The sequence below is a fragment of the Jatropha curcas genome, chromosome 4, assembly GCF_041381405.1.
Source record: "Jatropha curcas cultivar XTBG-Jc1 chromosome 4, XTBG_Jcur_1.0, whole genome shotgun sequence".
In the NCBI taxonomy this organism is placed as follows: domain Eukaryota; kingdom Viridiplantae; phylum Streptophyta; class Magnoliopsida; order Malpighiales; family Euphorbiaceae; genus Jatropha; species Jatropha curcas.
In genome coordinates this window covers 3322433-3344570 of record NC_143154.1, presented here as the reverse complement: position 1 = coordinate 3344570, position 22138 = coordinate 3322433, and the positions used below count along the sequence as shown (strand labels likewise).

At 32.2% G+C, this 22138-nt stretch overlaps 4 long non-coding RNA genes across 6 annotated transcripts; all 4 read left to right on the top strand.

Annotated features, from left to right (window-relative positions):
- The first annotated feature begins 1567 nt into the window (after positions 1–1567).
- Positions 1568–3943, top strand: LOC149496692 (uncharacterized). Its single transcript, XR_016320371.1, has 3 exons — positions 1568–2003; positions 2687–2733; positions 3584–3943. It is a non-coding gene; the product is annotated as an uncharacterized LOC149496692 (long non-coding RNA).
- A 4771-nt stretch (positions 3944–8714) lies between these two features.
- On the top strand, positions 8715–11209 carry LOC149496691 (uncharacterized). Its single transcript, XR_016320372.1, has 3 exons — positions 8715–9275; positions 9933–9998; positions 10849–11209. It is a non-coding gene; the product is annotated as an uncharacterized LOC149496691 (long non-coding RNA).
- A 1804-nt stretch (positions 11210–13013) lies between these two features.
- LOC149496690 (uncharacterized) lies at positions 13014–15938 on the top strand. 2 transcript variants are annotated; one of them, XR_016320386.1, is made up of 3 exons: positions 13175–13784; positions 14449–14531; positions 15348–15938. It is a non-coding gene; the product is annotated as an uncharacterized LOC149496690 (long non-coding RNA). The 2 variants fall into 2 exon arrangements; XR_016320387.1 differs by lacking the exon at positions 14449–14531 and having other exon boundaries at positions 13014–13784.
- A 3783-nt stretch (positions 15939–19721) lies between these two features.
- On the top strand, positions 19722–22115 carry LOC119369923 (uncharacterized). Of its 2 annotated transcripts, XR_016320383.1 has the most exons (4): positions 19723–19968; positions 20185–20322; positions 20983–21065; positions 21882–22115. It is a non-coding gene; the product is annotated as an uncharacterized LOC119369923 (long non-coding RNA). The 2 variants fall into 2 exon arrangements; XR_016320382.1 differs by having other exon boundaries at positions 19722–20322.
- The last annotated feature ends 23 nt before the right edge of the window (positions 22116–22138 follow it).

The following is a 22138-nucleotide window of genomic DNA, read 5'->3' as shown; positions in this document are numbered from 1 at the left end:
CTAAATAAGAAAAGGTAATTCTTAATCCACTTTAAAATTTCTAACAATGAGTCCAATAAATTAATAATATACATCTACAACTTAGCTTTAAAACACGATTAAGAGAGAATTAATATATCTAGTTTATAATTAAAACGAGAGAGGATAATATATTAAAAATATAATAATTAAAATATATTTCAACTAAATTTTTATATTTAATATTTAAATATTTTTAAATACAATAAAAATATAGGATTTATAAATCTAAAATAATTTTATAAAACGGATAAAAATTATATATGTTATATTCTTTAACTTACATAAGCCTAACATATATAAATATAAAACCTAAGTTAATAAAAACTTTTAAATAATTATTAAAAAATTTTTTGATTTATTTTGAAAAATATAATAATAAAATAAATAAAATATTATTATTATTATTGTTTTACAATTATTACTATTATTATTTTACCATTATTTTGCTACTTTACCATTATTAGTATATTATTTATTTATTACTTTACCACTATTATTATTGCCAACTAAACAGTATATTAAAACAATAAGATGGTATAAATGGAACTGTAGAAACCACGTGCCTATTAAAAAAGTGTTTCTCAAGCATTGAAACATGAGAAGGAAGGCAAAACGAAAGTCTTAGCTTTTTATTTCATACAAACAAAATACTATGGAAAGATAAACTTTAAATCTATCGTTGAAGTCCGACCATAGCGATGTAAGCCTCACCGCCAACATCAGGCTTAACAGCTCGGCAATCCGCTTCAGGCGAAAGTGGTTCGGCCACCATTGGCTTTCGGAACAATCCACATGCGCCAACTTTCATTTTTTCTTTTTTCTTTTTTCTTTTTATTTGTTGGTTTGATTTGAATTGTAGTAATTACTCAAACCAGTTTGCCCGTTCTTATCCAATTTTCATCGATTCTCAGCGATTTCTTCTCTCATTTTGATTATCTAACCCAGACCGGACCATAATCCAGTTTATGGCTAAATCAATCGGAGACCGGTCCGGTTCAGTTTTAAGAACAATGGTTAATAATAATATGGACGTACATAAACTACCAAATTTTTTAAATTATAATGATTTTCATATTATAAGAGAATATACATGATATTTATTGATTAATTGGGTCTAAAAAAATAAAAAGTATTGAAATAAATCAAATTAACAAAGAAACTTAACCATTGATAATTTTTTATATATAAATTAATAGTAAATCAATTATAAATATTACAAAATGAACTATTCAAATTATTTATAATTATGCATTCAAAAAATCATTGGAAAACTCGTTTAAGCTTGACTTATTGAAATAACCTGAATTTTTATTTTCAAAAATTTTTCATTTAAATTTAATAAACGGACAGCCTGGAAATGTATTTAATTATTTAAATGCAAATTAATAATTTGTACAGTGATAAACCGAATCGAAAACCAATTAAAAATCGGCAAATCAAAAGAAAACCAAAATTTGGGCTGAAACAAACCAGAATCGAACCGAATCAGCCCAAACCACTTCTAGAAGCCTCTCCCCTCTATATTCAGCGCAAACTTCACCCTCCCTTCGCCATTTTCTGCGCCACCTCCTCTCCTCTCTTCTTCTTCTTCTTTCTTTCCTTTTTCTTTCTTTCCCTTTCTTCTTCCCTGCAACTGTGTCTGCGTCACTGCCAGCAGCTCCAGTAACGTCAGTCGATCACCACCGCGCGCCAATTGCAGTCAGCACCGCCTCCATCGCGCGCCAGCATGTCCCGCAGCTCCTCCGCGCACCACAGCCAGCCCTCTGCCAGGCCTGTCGCGCCTACAACAGCAGCACCAGCTTCAAGCCTCGCTACCAGCCGCTCCTCCGCCAGATCGTGTGCCATCGCCGCCGATCGCCACTGTCTCCGCCTCTCTCCGCCACTGTCAGTTGGATCTGGCCACTGGCAGTTACTGCCCTTTGATCCGGCACGCATAAAAACTCCCGATCTAGCGAAAATTTGACAAAAGATTATATTTTGGGGTAATAAAATTAATGCTAATAATTTTAGTTACTTAAATTAATTTTATTATTGTAGTTAATTAATTTAGTTAATTTAATTTAGTAATTGTGAGTAGTTAAATTAAGTTAATTTAATTTTCAGTATTGATTTATAATATGATTGTTGATTCACTTAAAATCCTTTGATTAATTTATTGAGGAATCTTGATGATAATATCATGAATGGAATGAAATGAAGAATTGAGAATTAAATGTAATGTTGATATTGATATTCGGATGGAGGATGAGAAAATTGAATTGATTGATTGCCCGATGGATGAGCTGTGTGGTTTGGAGTTATTAGATAAATTGTTGATATTTTAACAGGTGGATAGTCTAATTTTTAAGGAAGATGTTGGCGAAATTTCGGTAGAAAATAAAATGAATTTCGGTAGCAAATAAAATTCATTATAGAAATTTAATTATTTATAGAGAGTAGAAACTAATAGAAAATAAAATAGATTTCGGAAGAAAATAAATAAAAGAGAGTTCGGTAGAGAAATAAAATTTATTATAGAAAAGAAATTAATATCGAGATTAGATTACGTAGAAAAATTAGGAGTATAAAATAAAATTCTAAGAGTGGTAAAGAAATACTTTATCTGATATAGTTACTTTTGTTTTGTGTCATTCTTAAATTTCTTGGATCGCCCGGGTCCATCTAGTGCCCCTCCAGGACAGAATCAAAGCTAGAACTTCGCTCTCCATCACTGTGAGTAATAATAAATAATGCATATCAACACTGCATTTGCATAACATTTATTTATAAACATTATATTTTTATTTATATATTTACAATATATTATAAGTATTTTATCATATATATTATGTTACGATCACTATAATTATACTTATATATAATTGTGCATTTGGATGAAATTGGTGTATTATGATGAATGAATTGTCTGATTATTTGTGCTGTGGCTATGCTGTGATTTGTTTATCTGGAATTGGGATGAAGTGGGTCACCATGGGTTTGTGAGAATGGTATATGTGATATGGATTCTGAATATGATATGAAATTTGGCCGGGTAAATGGGAGATCGGCGCCCCCGTGTGCACCTACTGCTATGATCTGTGTGATATGGAAAACCACAGGTTGGTTTCTTTATTGGGCACACCTGATAATCTAGATTTGATCGCACCCCGCAGGGTGGCCTCCTGTTGTGAACGCCTGATGATCTAGATTTGATGGAGACGACCGGGTTACCTCCTGTTGGTATGGAAAAGAAAAGAGAGAATGGAAAAACAATGAGAGGGATGGTCAAGTGAGGATTAGATCGGTCGGCCAGTATGGGGGATCGGCTCCCTAGTGCACATGTGAGAGGATGAGCCATGTGGGAGGACGGCTCATCGGGGGTTCGGTGACTCCACTGACTAATTTCCAAGTGATGTGATTATTTGAAGGTGATATTGTTTGTGGGTGCTGATGTGATGCCATATGATTGACTGTTGTGTGTTCATTCAGTATACTAGGGTGCATTTTGCTTGATTGTATGTGGTGTGTATTATTTATTATTATTCACTGAGTTGCAAAACTCACCCCCCAATAAACCTCTCAGGTACTAGGAAGCAGTGGATTCAACTGAAGCTCTGCAATCTTCTCCGCAGAGTTATAAATGTAAACTTTATATTTCTGTTATTTAATTTGGATGTATAAATTATTCTATTATCAGAATATTATTGAACTCCACAGTTATAGGGTCGTGTATTTCCAATTGGGCCTTGCCGTATGCGTTGTTTTATAAACGGTTGGTTGTATTATTAGACATAGGAGAATCAGTATGCCCATATTATGAACATGATTGATAATGACTAGGCCCAAACTAAATTTTATTGGAGATAATTAAAATTGGGCCAGATTGTATAACATTTATTTACATTTATATCTTAACTTGTATGGGCTTACTGTTTCTATTAAATGGTATGGAATGTATAGTTGAGTAATTAGGCTTACTACGGGCCTCGGGGGCCTTATGCTTACCTGGGCCCTAGTGCCGGTCCGGCCCACCGAAATGGGTCATGACAAAGGTGGTATCAGAGCAAAAGTTCATAAGTCTAGATGTAACTGCGGAGTAATTCCTGTCATGTCTTGACATAGTCTTCCTTGCTTTCCTCTTCAGCGTTGTTCGCAATCCGGTTAGAGTCAAGTTGTTTAATGAGTAAAATTTGTATCCTTGTTCTTTAGAGATGTGATTTAGTTACTGATGCTAACGGGATGGTTTAAACAAAAATCCTTATATGGAATAAATAATTCGTATATAATTTAAGTATGTAAGAAGATAAGTTATATAGGATTAATAAGTTGAAGTTAGATGATGAAAGTGTGCTATTTTTATTTAATACGTGTTGAATGTGGAATACATCTATAAGAATGCATGAGTGTATGTATATGTGTGCCTATAGAAGGGGTATGTTGAGAATGAGTTGATAGTGTGAATTGATAAGAAAACTAGATGGTTCTAATTCAAGGACATTAGGATTTATTTAATTAGAGTATTGATTTTAGCATATCTATTTGATGAAGTTTACGTGATGTTGGTTGGTGGAATTTATTATAACTATGGAGATAAGCATTTTTTTGCATGAGATATATATATCTTGAGTAGTACATTTACATAAATGATACATACAAAGTTTCATAAATAAATGATTTGGTGTGACGGGGAATATTAATTGACGATGAGTATTTTCCGTAAGTAATACTGTTGGTAGAATTATTTTATGAAGTGAGTTTTATTTATGAGTAATCACTGCTTAGTAGAGTAAAGTGTATTGTAGTATTCATCAGCTATTTTTTTTCAAGTGTATGAATATAGGGAATAATATAAATTATTATTGTTATAAGAAAAGTAAATTGTGATTCATAGTAAGAGATAAATTACTTTGCTCTTTATGTACCTAGTGATGGATATTATGTGGATTGTGGAATTTTAAGGTTTAATATGGTATAAATAAGAATTAAATCTAATGGTATTTAGTCTTTTGATGTTTAAAATAGTTGTACACTCGATGGTATGTAAATGATAAACAATGATTTTTGTTTAACGGGGGATTCTATAATCCGAGGAACGACTCTATAAGGGAATTAAGGTATTTATGTTATGTAAATAGTGGGCTATGATGATTAAGTATATTGATGAATGACATCGGACATGGAGAGATAATTGTTCAATTATTGAATTGATGTTATACCAATGAATTAGATAAGTAAGAATGGATCTAGTCCTGTTATTGAATGAATATTAAGAAAAGAATCAAATACATAAAGGTGAGGAGTATGAATTAATGTGATTTAAATGAAGATAGCTAGTATTTAGAGGTTTGACAAATTAAGGATAACTGTTAGAAGATTTGATGCAAATAGGAATAATGATACATCAGAGGATCTAAGATAAAGATTTTTATATTTTGGGATTTCACGAGTGTAGGAAAAATTGTGGTTCGCGTCGATCTCGCTATGCTTATACGAGAATAAATTTTAAGACAAATTGATCAAGAATTGATAAAAAGATTGACTAATAGTTAATAGGAGTATTTACAAGTAATGAAACAGTTATGGACCTAATCTTAAGGACATTCAGGAATATAAAGGAATGTCTGGTAGAAAAATGATAAGTGGGGTAATGAGGTTGAATCGTTTATAGAATTACGAGGGTGGTATATATGATTAAAGGATAGTTAGTATAATCTAGGAATTAATACGGTGAAAGTTTAGTATTTAGGGAGTGTATTAGATAGGATATAATTAAGATCCCAGTACATGTAGGATGTTTAATAAGTCAGACTAAGTCTATGGACCAAGTATAATAAAATAAAAGTAAAAGATAACAAAGGCAATTAGTGGTTTTGGGATTGAAACGCTATTATATTGGGGTGATAATTATATTAGGAAAATTATAGGTTGAATATAATTTGAACATAATTTGAATATAAAGAATAGAGGAGAACAATATTTGTATAATTGAAAAGTTTCTTGTTATATCTCATGGAGAATAGAGATAAGGTGGATATTAAGAATTTAAATGATCATGAATAGTAATTTGATGTGGTAAATAAATTTAAGATTTATAAAAATTTAGAAAATTAAAAGATGCTTTAGAATAATTAGTTAAGAATATGTAGTTGGACAAAAAAAGAAGTGGAATATTATTAAAGGTAGAATGATGGAACATGTATACTATGGAAGGTAGGAAAATGGCTTTGAGGTTTAAAATAATTATCACTGTTTGTAATAATTCTAATAGAATATTAAACAAATAATTGATAATGTTATAACCAAACTTATGAGCTGAGTTAATCGGGTCTTTGCGAGGTGAGTTTCGAGAATTTCGTGGTTCATATATAGTAAATTCTGATTCTAAAAAGAGATCAAATGTAGGAAGCTACTGAATGTCTAGTGATAGACAGATAGATAAATGATTCAAGGATTGTAATCCCGATGACGAAAGAACTTAGTACTTATATTCAGAAGGAAAGATAGACTTTCTACTTGAGAAAAAGTGATAAGAAAATTCTGACTTCTGTGATTTGATAGCATCTAGTTAGAAAATAGTTTTATGAGTTATATTAATTGAATCCATATATTGAGCTTATAAATGTATTATGTACAAGTGATAAGTGTTATTAATACTAATAACTGGGAATAAGAGTTGATGAAGAATCATGAGATTCAGCTTGAGATGGCGATGAATGTGAATAAATGTGATTTCTTGATGCAAAGAAGTTAGAATAAGAAATTCCTATTACTTAGTGCATTTTTGTAAGTTACTTAGTTTATTGGATGGAGAAAGGGAGATATAATTATGCCTCTAGCGAACAGAAGGGTATCTGGAGTATTTTATATATCAATGAACTAACTTGGTTTTAATTTACTGTTCATTTGGAATATTGAGATTTGTGTAAGAATAAACAAGTGAATTTGGGATAATTTTAAGGAGAAGAATGCACACAAGTATTCAAAAACTGAAAACATGAATTATAAGATTATCGGATGTGTTAACAAGATGGTCTAAGATTACATCTTAACTATACTTGAAGACCAACTTAAGTGTGTTAATCTGGTAATTTATTAATTTAAAATTTGCTCATGGAATGATTGAGATATCAATTAGGATGAGAGTCATTAATATATGATTTGGAGTCAATGTAAAGCTATTCTGAATTTCTTAGCAATTGGTGGAAATTATGATTGAATGAATAAAATTGTGTTATAAATGGCAGTTTGCGATATAACTTGTGGTTTAAAGGAATACTTGGTTAGTTAGGTCAATTCGAGGACTGGTACATTGTAACTCTGATGTTTAAGGATTCAATGAGGCATTAACCTATTTGGAGTAAAGCATGTAGAGAGAACATAATTAAGGTTGAGGATATTCCTAGATCGTATTAGGTATAAATTTTACAAATTTTGGAGGTGATAGACTTGGAGAAAAGGAATAACTCAATGATATATTATTATCTGAATCTTCATAGGCATTCATGGGATTAAGAATAAAGATAAAATAATGGACATAGTCTACTCAGGAGTTAAATTATGGTTTAACATTCTTAATCACGTACTTAGCTAGAGCAAAAGGCACTACTTGTTTAGGATTCTTGATTTTTAGATACGTAAATTTCGGTCTAAAAGATTGATTAAAGACAAAAGAAATAGATAAATTGAATATAAACTACGGTTTGGAGAATTTTACATCTTGAGTAAGATTAAAAAAAAAATGTAGGCTAGACTTCTTTATGGAGTTGAGTGTAATAGAATGGTGTGTGCATATTTTAGAAAATACATTAAGAATATTTGGCATGGCAACAGATAACTTGACTAGTTGCATAAGTTCTTGTCATAATTAGTTAAGAAATGGTATAGTATGAATTCTCATTAGTAGGATTTGAAAAGAGATTATATATCTATCTTCGTTGGAAAATGGTTAAGTTGATAAGTATGTGATGAGATTGGGATAGAAGTCAGGATCTCCTATCAATTGATAGCAATTAGTTAGAAAAATGTCATGATTCTGTTGAAATAAGCTTGTGGTAGTGCCATGAATTTGTTCTCTTTAATTGGAAAGGATCGAATGGTACTTAATGGTAGAACTTGATAATAATAATAATAAGGATCCTAAATTGGAATAGTAGTAAATTTGAATATGTGGATGCGAGAATCAGAAGATTTAATGCTTGGTTTGTGTATGAGCATCTTATTGAGAAAGGATCGTTGCCTATAATAGCTAGTGAGAGATAAATGAGGCGATACATCAATGTAGGTCACATTATATATAGCTAATGAGAGTAATAACCCTTACTTGAGCAGAGGTTATGAGGAACTTAAATTCTTACGCTTAACAGTGAATACTAGAGTCGAATCTGTGCCTTGGGTTATGAATGTTTTACTCGATTTGACTCGTAGATATAGTACATCTCAAGTTTAAATTAACTATGGTAATAACTTTTAACAGTTGCATCATTATGTGAGAAGCATAACCACCATTGTCGTAAACAACTGTTGCATCCTAGTTTCTTTTTATTTTCAAAATTCGAGGACGAATTTTTTTTAAAGGGGGAAAGACTGAAATAACCTGAATTTTTATTTTCAAAGATTTTCCATTTAAATTTAATAAACGGACAGCCTGGAAATGTATTTAATTATTTAAATGCAAATTAATAATTTGTACAGTGATAAACCGAATCGAAAACCAATTGAAAATCGGCAAATCAAAAGAAAACCAAGATTTGGGCTGAAACAAACCAGAATCGAACCGAATCAGCCCAAACCACTTCTAGAAGCCTCTTCCCTCTATATTCAGCGCAAACTTCACCCTCCCTTCGCCATTTTCTGCGCCACCTCCTCTCCTCTCTTCTTCTTCTTCTTTCTTTCCTTTTTCTTTCTTTCCCTTTCTTCTTCCCTGCAACTGTGTCTGCGTCACTGCCAGCAGCTCCAGTAACGTCAGTCGATCACCACCGCGCGCCAGTTGCAGTCAGCACCGCCTCCATTGCACGCCAGCACGTCCCGCAGCTCCTCCGCGCACCACAGTCAGCCCTCTGCCAGGCCTGTCGCGCCTACAACAGCAGCACCAGCTTCAAGCCTCGCTGCCAGCCGCTCCTCCGCCAGGTCGTGTGCCATCGCCGCCGATCGCCACTGTCTCCGCCTCTCTCCGCCACTGTCAGTTGGATCTGGCCACTGGCAGTTACTGCCCTTTGATCCGACAAGCATAAAAACTCTCGATCTAGCGAAAATTTGACAAAAGATTATATTTTGGGGTAATAAAATTAATGCTAATAATTTTAGTTAAATTAATTTTATTATTGTAGTTAATTAATTTAGTTAATTTAATTTAGTAATTGTGAGTAGTTAAATTAAGTTAATTTAATTTTCAGTATTGATTTATAATATGAATGTTGATTCACTTAAAATCCTTTGATTAATTTATTGAGGAATCTTGATGATAATATCATGAATGGAATGAAATGAAGAATTGAGAATTAAACGTCGTGTTGATATTGATATTCGGATGGAGGATGAGAAAATTGAATTGATTGATTGCCCGATGGATGGGCTGTGTGATTTGGAGTTATTAGATAAATTGTTGATATTTTAACAGGTGGATAGTCCAATTTTCAGGGGAGATGCTGGCGAAATTTCGGTAGAAAATAAAATGAATTTCGGTAGCAAATAAAATTCATTATAGAAATTTAATTATTTATAGAGAGTAGAAACTAATAGAAAATAAAATAGATTTCGGAAGAAAAATAAAATAGAGTTCGGTAGAGAAATAAAATTTATTATAGAAAAGAAATTAATATCGAGATTAGATTACGTAGAAAAATTAAGAGTATAAAATAAAATTCTAAGAATGGTAAAGAAATACTTTATCTGATATAGTTACTTTTGTTTTGTGTCATTCTTAAACTTCTTAGATTGCTCGGGTCCATCTAGTGCCTCTCCAGGACAGAATCAAAGCTAGAACTTCGCTCTCCATCATTGTGAGTAATAATAAATAATGCATATCAACACTGCATTTGCATAATATTTATTTATAAACATTATATTTTTATTTATATATTTACAATATATTATAAGTATTTTATCATATATATTATGTTACGATCACTATAATTATACTTATATATAATTGTGCATTTGGATGAAATTGGTGTATTATGATGAATGAATTGTCTGATTATTTGTGCTGTGGCTATGCTGTGATTTGTTTATGTGGAATTGGGATGAAGTGGGTCACCATGGGTTTGTGAGAATGGTATATATGATATGGATCCTGAATATGATATGAAATTTGGCCGGGTAAATGGGAGATCGGCGCCCCCGTGTGCACCTACTGCTATAATCTGTGTGATATGGAAAACCACAGGTTGGTTTCTTTATTGGACGCACCTGATAATCTAGATTTGATCGCAGCCCGCAGGGTGGCCTCCTGTTGTGAGCGCCTGATGATCTAGATTTGATGGAGACGACCGGGTTACCTCCTGTTGGTATGGAAAAGAAAAGAGAGAATGGAAAAACAATGAGAGGGCTGGTCAAGTGAGGATTAGATCGGTCGGCCAGTATGGGGGATCGGCTTCCTAGTGCACATGTGAGAGGATGAGCCATGTGGGAGGACGGCTCATCGGGGGTTCGGTGACTCCACTGACTAATTTCCACGTGATGTGATTATTTGAAGGTGATATTGTTTGTGGGTGCTGATGTGATGCCATATGATTGACTGTTGTGTGTTCATTCAGTATACGAGGGTGCATTTTGCTTGATTGTATGTGGTGTGTATTATTTATTATTATTCACTGAGTTGCAAAACTCACCCCCTAATAAACCTCTCAGGTACTAGGAAGCAGCGGATTCAACTGAAGCTCTGCAATCTTCTCCGCAGAGTTATAAATGTAAACTTTATATTTCTGTTATTTAATTTTGGATGTATAAATTATTCTATTATCAGAATATTATTGAACTCCGCAGTTATAGGGTCGTGTATTTCCAATTGGGCCATGCCGTATGCGTTGTTTTATAAACGGTTGGTTGTATTATTAGACATAGGAGAATCAGTATGCTCATATTATGAACATGATTGATAATGACTAGGCCCAAACTAAATTTTATTGGAGATAATTAAAATTGGGCCGGATTGTATAACATTTATTTACATTTATATCTTAACTTGTATGGGCTTACTGTTCCTATTAAATGGTATGGAATGTATAGTTGAGTAATTAGGCTTACTACGGGCCTCGGGGGCCTTATGCTTACTTGTGCCCTAGTGCCGGTTCGGCCCACGGAAACGGGTCGTGACACGTATATAAATTAAAATTTTAATTTAACAAATTGTAAATGAATAACTAAATTTAAATTCTGGTAAGAATATAATTAAAAAATAATTAAAAAGTTAAGCAGGAAAAAAATGTTAGGTAAAATATAACCAAATAATAATAAAAGGAATTAAGTGAAAAAAAAAATATTGTGGTAAGAATTTTATTAAAACATAAGAAAAGCAATAAAAAGAAAACATTGTATGATAAAAATGTAATTAACAAAAAGTAAAAGTTTTTAATAGATAAATCTCTATTACGGCAAGTGATTTTCCATGCCGCTTATTTATATATTTATATAGTCTATACTATATATAAAAATAGGAATGATAAGATTAATTAGGTCACCCTTAATAAAATTTAAAATGTTTTAAATTATCGTTATTGTTGGTTAAATTAAAAATTACAATTTATTAATTTATTGGATGTAATTTATTTTTTAATAAATATATATGATAATCAGTCATTTGAAAATTTTATATTTTATTTTTCCAATTTATTATTTATTTGATTTCATTTTGATTATAATTTAACGTATTTTATTTAGGAGGAGATAAAAATAGAAAAATATTTTTTTATTAATACTTTTTTTTAATGTTTGAATGATTTGATTGGATATATTTTTTAAACATAAATTTTCAAATAGAATAAAATTTTAAATATAAATTTTAAAATTATATTGCATATAAATATTCTTATATGTAATTTTTTTAATTCTTTCTATGAAAAAAATATAATTTCATGATAAATTGGTATATATGAAAATATTTAATTAATTTTTTTCTTCACTTTGTATCACTTTTTTTTTTCTTATTGACGATTATCTAAAATAAAAATAGTAACCTAATAGTTTTTCATTTTTTAATTATAAAAAATAATATGTGATATTTTTCATTTATAATACTCTTAGAAATAATCAAATTATTGCAATAAGGGTGAAAAATTTATACAATAATAACATTAATATATATTTAATTTATCTAATATTCTCTTGTATATATTTATGTGAAATTTATATATATATATAAATTAAAATTTATTAGTTGATTGGATATAATTTATAAAAATTATTTTTTAAATAAATACATATATATAATCAAGTATTCAAAATCTTTTAAGTTTTATCTTTTTTATATTAATTTTTAATAAATATATATGATAATGAGACATTTGAAAATTTTTATATTTTATTTTTTAAATTTATTATTTATTTAATTTTATTTTGATTATAATTTAAATTTTTTATTTAGGAGGGAGATAAAAATAGAAAAATATTTTTTATAAATATTGTTTTTCTTTATGTTTGCAATGTTGGATATGTTTTTTAAAAATAAAATTTCAAATAGAATAAATTTTTAAATATAAATTTTTGAAATTATATTACATATAAATATTCAGATATTTAATTTCTTTTTAGTTCTTTCTATGGAAAAAATAATATAATTTCACGATAAAATGGTGTATATGAGAATATTTAATAATTTTTTCATTCACTTTCTTTTTTTTAAAGACGATTATCTAAGATAAAAAGTAATTACTTAATATTTTTTTATTACAGAAAGAATATGTGATATTTTCTTTTGTGATACTCTTAGAAATAATCGGATTATGCCAATAATGTAATACCCTGAATTTTTATTTTCAAAAATTTTCCAATTAAATTTAATGAACCGACAGCTTGGAAATTAATATTAATATTTTAGTGCGAATACTGTAGTAAACCGAACCGAAAATCGATTGGAAAACTCAAAAACCAAACGGAATGAGACTAAATCACTGAATCGGACCGAACCGGTTCGAATCGAACCGGACCGGCCCATTTCTTTTCTTTTCTTTTTTCTTTCTCTTTCTCTTCGTTTATTCCTTCTCCTTCTCCAGTTGCGTCACCTCCTCCTCCTCCTCCTTCCTCTCCTTCGATCTCCTTCCTCCGGCCACCAAATTCGGCAAATGAATACTCTAAAAATATCTACTCAACGCGAGAAAGAAGATTATAGCTTAGATTTGAACTGAAATTGTGTCTATTTTGAAGGGGAAGAGCTTGAAGTTTTGGACACCTTTTTCCGGCGATTCACGCCGTTTCCGGCAAGCCTTGGACACAAGGTGAGTACCAAATGACTCCTCTCTTCTTCCTCTTTCATTTGATGGCCTCCTCGTCGACTGTAATAGCCGGAATCGGAAAACCCAAAATGGGTATCACCGAACCTTTCCGCCCAATTTCCGGCCAACTGGTTCACACCCACCTTGATTTGAACACATATTAGTGATCCTCTCATCGAAACGAATAAAATGATGTATTGTTTGTCAATTTTGGTGAAGGTTAAATTTTCCGGCCACCGTGCACGGTGGCGGCGGCGGCGGTCCGGCGACCGGCCGGCGAGACTCCGGCGAGACTTCAAGGGACAGAATGCTCTCCTCTTCGCGCGGAACACAGAAATGAAATCTGATTTTAAATCGGTACACTCTAAAGCTTAATCCGCAATTTTTGAATAAATTCTGAATTTAATTAATTAATGAACTTAATTAAGTATTTAAGTAAATTAAATTAAATATTAAATATATATATATATATATATATATATATATATATTCCTGGCAATAATAAATTTTAGGAATTTTATTAACAAATAAATAGTTATAGAACAATTAATTATAATGGATTATGTGAATTAAGTGAGCGAATAAATGATGGATATGGCGGACGGGATTAGTGGATATGAATTTGCTCGATAGATGGGCTGTGTGTGTGGATTTGTGAAAATTTGAAAATTTGGATGGTCCAGTTTATAGAGGAAATGCTGTCGAATTTTTTTAATAAAACACTTAATGAAGAATTAAATTAGTTATTCTTAAGAAGTAGTGACGACGAAAATTTGAGGTATTAAGAAATATTGTACAATATTAGAATTATTATTATACAATATTTCTCACCGAATAATTAGAGATTTTATCTAAAGGTTATAAATTAGAATAGTTATTTATATAAATGAGAGAACCTAGATATATATGCATATACATAACAAGTGAATTAAATGACCGGTAGCCAAAATAAATAAACGAATGTGAAATATAAGTTTTTGAATTAAAATTCTTATTTAGAAATTTCTTGTTTATTTTAAAGGCTTATAAAATACAAAATGCGAGGACAAAAGCTGGAAGCATGTGGCTAAAAAAGGCAGTCCTTTTAAAGGACAATAAAGAACTGTGAGTAGTGTTAGATAACTAGTATCATCCACCTGCATTCATGCATTCACGGCTAAATGTTGTCATGCATTATTTTGTTGAATTGCCATATCGTGCTGCACTATTTGTATTGCTTGATTCGCTGTGATGTGATATTGCTGTGCTTTGCTTGTGTGGAATTGGGATGAAGTGGGTCACCATGGGTTTGTGAGACCGTTACCATTATATGGATCCTGATTACCGTTACCGTTATATACCGTTACTGTTATATGGATCCATTACCGTTAGCCGGGTAAATGGGAGATCGGCGCCCCCGTGTGCACCTACCGTTACCGTTACCGTTAACCACGGGTTGGCTTCTCGTCGTTGCGCACCGGACAGTCTAGATTTGATTGCAGCTCGCAGGGTGGCCTCCTGTTGTGAGCGCTTGATGATCTAGATTGGATGGAGACCACCGGGTTGCCTCCTGTTGGTATGAAAAAGAAAAGAGAGAATGGAAAAACAATGAGAGGGCTGGTCAAGTGAGGATTAGACCGGTCGGCCAGTATGGGGGATCGGCTCCCTGGTGCACACGTGAGAGGATGGGCCATGTGGGAGGACGGCTCATCGGGGGTTCGGTGACTCCACTGACTAATTTCCACATGATGTGATTATATGAAGGTGATAATACTTGTGATTGCTGTTGTATTGCCATTTGTGTGACAAATTGCATGATCATATAATTAAACAGTAACCGGATAAAAATATTTTAGCATCTGTGTGATTGTGTGGGGTGAGAGGGTTATCTAACCCTACTCATTGAGTTTGGCGCTCACACCTGCCTACTATTTTTTTCAGGTAATAGAAAGAAAGGAAAGCCCTATGGAGTTGAGACACTTATTGTAGAAGATTGTTAATGATAGAAATAACGATGTAAATATAAAGGTAGAGTTCCGCAATTGTATTCCAGTTGGGTTGTAAATAAATAATAAAAGTTCATATTAAACATATGAACTGTATTTTAGATGCAAATGTATAATAAGTAAATGGGCCTGAATCCATAATTATGAATAGAATGTGAGATTTAAATAAGTTAGGCTTACTACGGGCTTCGGGGGCCTTAAGCCCACCCAGGTCCTAGTGCCGGTCCGGCCCACGGAAATGGGTCGTGACAAAGTTGGTATCAGAGCATAAGTTGGGCCTTAGGAATCAATTGCGGAACATAGGAAATTAAATAGAGAACTCCTATGTTGGGATCGGCCGTAACCAACAAAGGAGCTGTAGTCTGGATTGAATTCCATTTTAGTGCCGGTGGACGCATCGTGCACGAGGATGGAAGGAAATCTATATGAAACTTAGGATGAGAACTGAAGGTACATAAAGAATAGTAAATTATAAAAAGGGTCTGGGTAACTGACGTTTATAAAATAAATATTGAGTTTTGCAAAATCCCCTCCATCTATTTTGAAGCAGAAGATCAGTTGGAAATTGGTGTAATGGCCTGATCACCCAGTACACCTTGATTCGACAAGAGACACTGCTTCAAAAATTATTTGAAATTGTTTAGAAAAGAATTCGGAGTTTTAAAGACAGTAAGAAAGTGAGTTTATTTGAACTATGATTTGAAAAAAAAAAAATGTTTTATTATTTGCTTACTAGAAATTGTTTTGAAGTTGCAATTAATTGTTTAGTTTTCTTGTTTTGTCGGCATGTCAAAAAAATTTTTCTGATTTTAGAATTTAAATTATTTATAATGATTGCATGTTTGATTAATTTTTATTATATTGTCTATCCCGAGGACTAAATTAGGCCTATAGAAATTAATAATGATAAACTAATAGAGATTAAATTCTAGAAATGTTACTATTAGGGATGCAAAAGTGGAAATTGTAATTTACATTAAATCAAAGGTCAGGAAAGGAGGATCTAAGACAAATAATCATAATGGACAAGAAATCTTTACGTATCCAAGATAGAAGTTGTAAATCGCTTAAATATGACATCGAGGAAAAGAGAGACTTATTGGAATCAATAAATAGAGTCAGATGTAGGAACGATAAATTGTATCTACAAATAATTAAAAGTATTAATTGAGGTGAATCTCGATATGTAGAATTTAAAGGGAGTATTGAAAACAATATAAAAGAAAAAGATAAATTAATTATGTGATTGAATGTGAAGAACGTAATGTTAATTGGATAGGTTAAATTACCTAAAACAGTATAGAATAATGTTAACATAATAAAGAAGCGTGTAAAATTTCCTTTGGAGAAATTAGTGTGAAGGGTAAAATTTTAGTGTTTGTAGTAGAATTACAAGTGGCTAGTGAAAATTGGATAAAAGTTTGGATTTAACATTTGATTAATATGGAAAAGATTGATTAATAGTTAATAGAAGAAATTACAAACCATGAACTAAATAGGAATCTATTATAATAAAATGAATGTAGAAGATGATGAATAACTTTAAATCACAAATGGGGAATGAATGGGGAAAGGAACGTAGATGCTGTAGGAAAACTTAATGACTTAAGGGAATTTGATGTATCTAGGTAGGGAGTTAACGTAGAAAGGACTAATACTATTTATTAATCTAAGTTAAGTATAAGCAACTTATATAAAATCTGCTTTAAAGAATTAAGTACGCAAGTAGATTGAGGTGCTAAATGAAATAAATATTTTAATAGCATTTGGAAAGGGATAAAGGTCAAAGATAACTTATAATAATTAAGTAGAGATTGAAAAATCAGAATAAGGGAATCTAAGAAGCAATGACTTTAGGATGAAATTAAATTTTGTGTAGAATGATGGTTTTACGATTCATGTATCCATAATTAAACTCTTTTACGGATAAGACTTAAATGAGGTTGGGTACACTAAGGAGATATGAAGGATAAAAGAAAGATTAAAATGAATCAAAAGGCTAAAGAATTTGGATAAGACTAGGGGATGTTAAATCGTAGACAAACCGATGATGATCATATGGTCAATTATTCAGATGTAAGAAATATACATATATATATAAAAAAAAATGATGATAAAATAAATAACTAAATAAACAAAGACAAAATAATAATATAAATATAAATCATTACTGAAAATAACTTTTGGGAAAATTTAAGGTATGGACCAATCTACTTGAGAGGCTAGTAATAGCGAAAGGAATAGTAATGATGGAGATTAGAATATTCTTGGTTTAAGAGGATCATTTAGGGATGAAATATGTAACAATAGACTGGAACTAGATGATTTGAGGATTGTCCTCGTGGAGATAGACAATTCATTTTTATTAAATACAAAAGGGTTTTTAGAAAATACACTGAGTAATGATTTTCAAACTTTATGAAAATATTTTATATTACCATTGATATTGGTTTTTAAAGGAAATGAAAGTGAAATGCAAATTTCTATGAAAAGAATTTCAAAGTTATATGTGAGTGACATGCTGATGCTTTTAAAAGTGAAAAAGGAAAGCTATTTTAAAATTTTTAAATAGTCAGTTACCCATAGAATGGTCAAGCTAGTCGGTAGTTGCTAACTCATTAGTCGAATTTTGGATTAAACGATGAACTAACAAATCAAATGGATGGAATATAATGTGTATTGAGAATATTAATAAAGGAGAATGTGGAAATTACTTACAAACTCTTAGTTAGTACACTCAACTGATGAAATTCACATTATGAGACAGCTAGTGTTGTAGACTATTAATATAAATGAATTTATTGAAATAGAACCTAATATCTCGTTGATACGTAGAGATAGATACATTAGAATTGAAATTTGAAGTATTATGCCTTTTAGATTATAATGAATTGTGACACAGCAGAGCTAGAGGGACTCGATATTTAAATTTAAACACGCAGCAATTAATCTCTTCAGACTCTTCGATAAATATTAAAATTTATTTATTTAAATCCTGACAGGATAGTTGTCGGTAAAGAAAAAAAAAAATTCGACGTTGACCCTTTTGTGAGACAATGCTTTGACTTAAATTGATCAGGGGGCTATCTGAAAATGATAACAGTAATAGATGTAAACAACCCATAAATGTATTAAACAATTAAACTTCAAGAGGAAAGTTCGAAAATAGTTGTTAAATTAGTGAAATGTGCAGGTATTAGTTGATATTAGTTGAGGTTAAGATAATAACACCAGGTGGCCTTGTGCTAACCTGAGAAACTAGAGTCGATAAGATTGAATGGATAAATTTAAGGACATTATAAATGCCTTGCTAGGCATAAATAAGAAAGGATGAGATAGATAAATTGATAATATATATTACAACTTGGAAAAAAAAAAATTTAAAATTAAACAATTAGCTTATGTATTATAAGTATGAATTAGGGTCTTACTATTATTTCATAATTCATGTATGAACTGAACCTTCATACGGAAACGAATAAATTATTTAGTTGATGCAGAGTTGGGTGAATGAAATTGAGTTAGTGATGTCGGCTTAAATGATGTGATATTGGAATTGTAAGACAGCGTTAGGTCGGGACTTAAGAACTGTTATTGAAAGAATAAATATTAGATTGAAACAATAGTGATCGGATAAGCTGTGGAAAATTGTACTTCGTAGTATAAAGAAACTAAGTGAAAGGAATACCTAATAAGTATGCTTCAATATCCTTAAGGCACCATAAGAGAAATGAGAGGTTATAATGAAAGTCAACTTTTAATGATAAATGATAAGATAATTTAAGGAATAAGTGTTAGACGTAAGGACGACGATTAAATAGAAAGTGTGGAGATTCCTATAGCATCGGCTAGGTGGTACTATATAGCTTGAACGAAATTTTATTCTACATATTATGATTAGCGGTACAAGTACAATCAGAGTACCCCACTCACTTCGTTTCCTTGACCTGTATTTCGCTCTTGAGCTGTCTCCTTGGTATTGGAAGCAATTTCTTATAACTTTACAATTTTCCATGCGTCCATTCTTATTCTGTCCCACTAGATTCAATTCGAGGACGAATTGTCTTAAGGGGGGGAGATTGTAATACCCTGAATTTTTATTTTCAAAAATTTTCCAATTAAATTTAATGAACCGACAGCTTGGAAATTAATATTTTAGTGCGAATACTGTAGTAAACCGAACCGAAAATCGATTGGAAAACTCAAAAACCAAACGGAATGAGACTAAATCACTGAATCGGACCGAACCGGTTCGAATCGAACCGGACCGGCCCATTTCTTTTCTTTTCTTTTTTCTTTCTCTTTCTCTTCGTTTATTCCTTCTCCTTCTCCAGTTGCGTCACCTCCTCCTCCTCCTCCTTCCTCTCCTTCGATCTCCTTCCTCCGGCCACCAAATTCGGCAAATGAATACTCTAAAAATATCTACTCAACGCGAGAAAGAAGATTATAGCTTAGATTTGAACTGAAATTGTGTCTATTTTGAAGGGGAAGAGCTTGAAGTTTTGGACACCTTTTTCCGGCGATTCACGCCGTTTCCGGCAAGCCTTGGACACAAGGTGAGTACCAAATGACTCCTCTCTTCTTCCTCTTTCATTTGATGGCCTCCTCGTCGACTGTAATAGCCGGAATCGGAAAACCCAAAATGGGTATCACCGAACCTTTCCGCCCAATTTCCGGCCAACTGGTTCACACCCACCTTGATTTGAACACATATTAGTGATCCTCTCATCGAAACGAATAAAATGATGTATTGTTTGTCAATTTTGGTGAAGGTTAAATTTTCCGGCCACCGTGCACGGTGGCGGCGGCGGCGGTCCGGCGACCGGCCGGCGAGACTCCGGCGAGACTTCAAGGGACAGAATGCTCTCCTCTTCGCGCGGAACACGGAAATGAAATCTGATTTTAAATCGGTACACTCTAAAGCTTAATCCGCAATTTTTGAATAAATTCTGAATTTAATTAATTAATGAACTTAATTAAGTATTTAAGTAAATTAAATTAAATATTAAAAATATATATATATATATATATATATATATTCCTGGCAATAATAAATTTTAGGAATTTTATTAACAAATAAATAGTTATAGAACAATTAATTATAATGGATTATGTGAATTAAGTGAGCGAATAAATGATGGATATGGCGGACGGGATTAGTGGATATGAATTTGCTCGATAGATGGGCTGTGTGTGTGGATTTGTGAAAATTTGAAAATTTGGATGGTCCAGTTTATAGAGGAAATGCTGTCGAATTTTTTTAATAAAACACTTAATGAAGAATTAAATTAGTTATTCTTAAGAAGTAGTGACGACGAAAATTTGAGGTATTAAGAAATATTGTACAATATTAGAATTATTATTATACAATATTTCTCACCGAATAATTAGAGATTTTATCTAAAGGTTATAAATTAGAATAGTTATTTATATAAATGAGAGAACCTAGATATATATGCATATACATAACAAGTGAATTAAATGACCGGTAGCCAAAATAAATAAACGAATGTGAAATATAAGTTTTTGAATTAAAATTCTTATTTAGAAATTTCTTGTTTATTTTAAAGGCTTATAAAATACAAAATGCGAGGACAAAAGCTGGAAGCATGTGGCTAAAAAAGGCAGTCCTTTTAAAGGACAATAAAGAACTGTGAGTAGTGTTAGATAACTAGTATCATCCACCTGCATTCATGCATTCACGGCTAAATGTTATCATGCATTATTTTGTTGAATTGCCATATCGTGCTGCACTATTTGTATTGCTTGATTCGCTGTGATGTGATATTGCTGTGCTTTGCTTGTGTGGAATTGGGATGAAGTGGGTCACCATGGGTTTGTGAGACCGTTACCATTATATGGATCCTGATTACCGTTACCGTTATATACCGTTACTGTTATATGGATCCATTACCGTTAGCCGGGTAAATGGGAGATCGGCGCCCCCGTGTGCACCTACCGTTACCGTTACCGTTAACCACGGGTTGGCTTCTCGTCGTTGCGCACCGGACAGTCTAGATTTGATTGCAGCCCGCAGGGTGGCCTCCTGTTGTGAGCGCTTGATGATCTAGATTGGATGGAGACCACCGGGTTGCCTCCTGTTGGTATGAAAAAGAAAAGAGAGAATGGAAAAACAATGAGAGGGCTGGTCAAGTGAGGATTAGACCGGTCGGCCAGTATGGGGGATCGGCTCCCTGGTGCACACGTGAGAGGATGGGCCATGTGGGAGGACGGCTCATCGGGGGTTCGGTGACTCCACTGACTAATTTCCACATGATGTGATTATATGAAGGTGATAATACTTGTGATTGCTGTTGTATTGCCATTTGTGTGACAAATTGCATGATCATATAATTAAACAGTAACCGGATAAAAATATTTTAGCATCTGTGTGATTGTGTGGGGTGAGAGGGTTATCTAACCCTACTCATTGAGTTTGGCGCTCACACCTGCCTACTATTTTTTTCAGGTAATAGAAAGAAAGGAAAGCCCTATGGAGTTGAGACACTTATTGTAGAAGATTGTTAATGATAGAAATAACGATGTAAATATAAAGGTAGAGTTCCGCAATTGTATTCCAGTTGGGTTGTAAATAAATAATAAAAGTTCATATTAAACATATGAACTGTATTTTAGATGCAAATGTATAATAAGTAAATGGGCCTGAATCCATAATTATGAATAGAATGTGAGATTTAAATAAGTTAGGCTTACTACGGGCTTCGG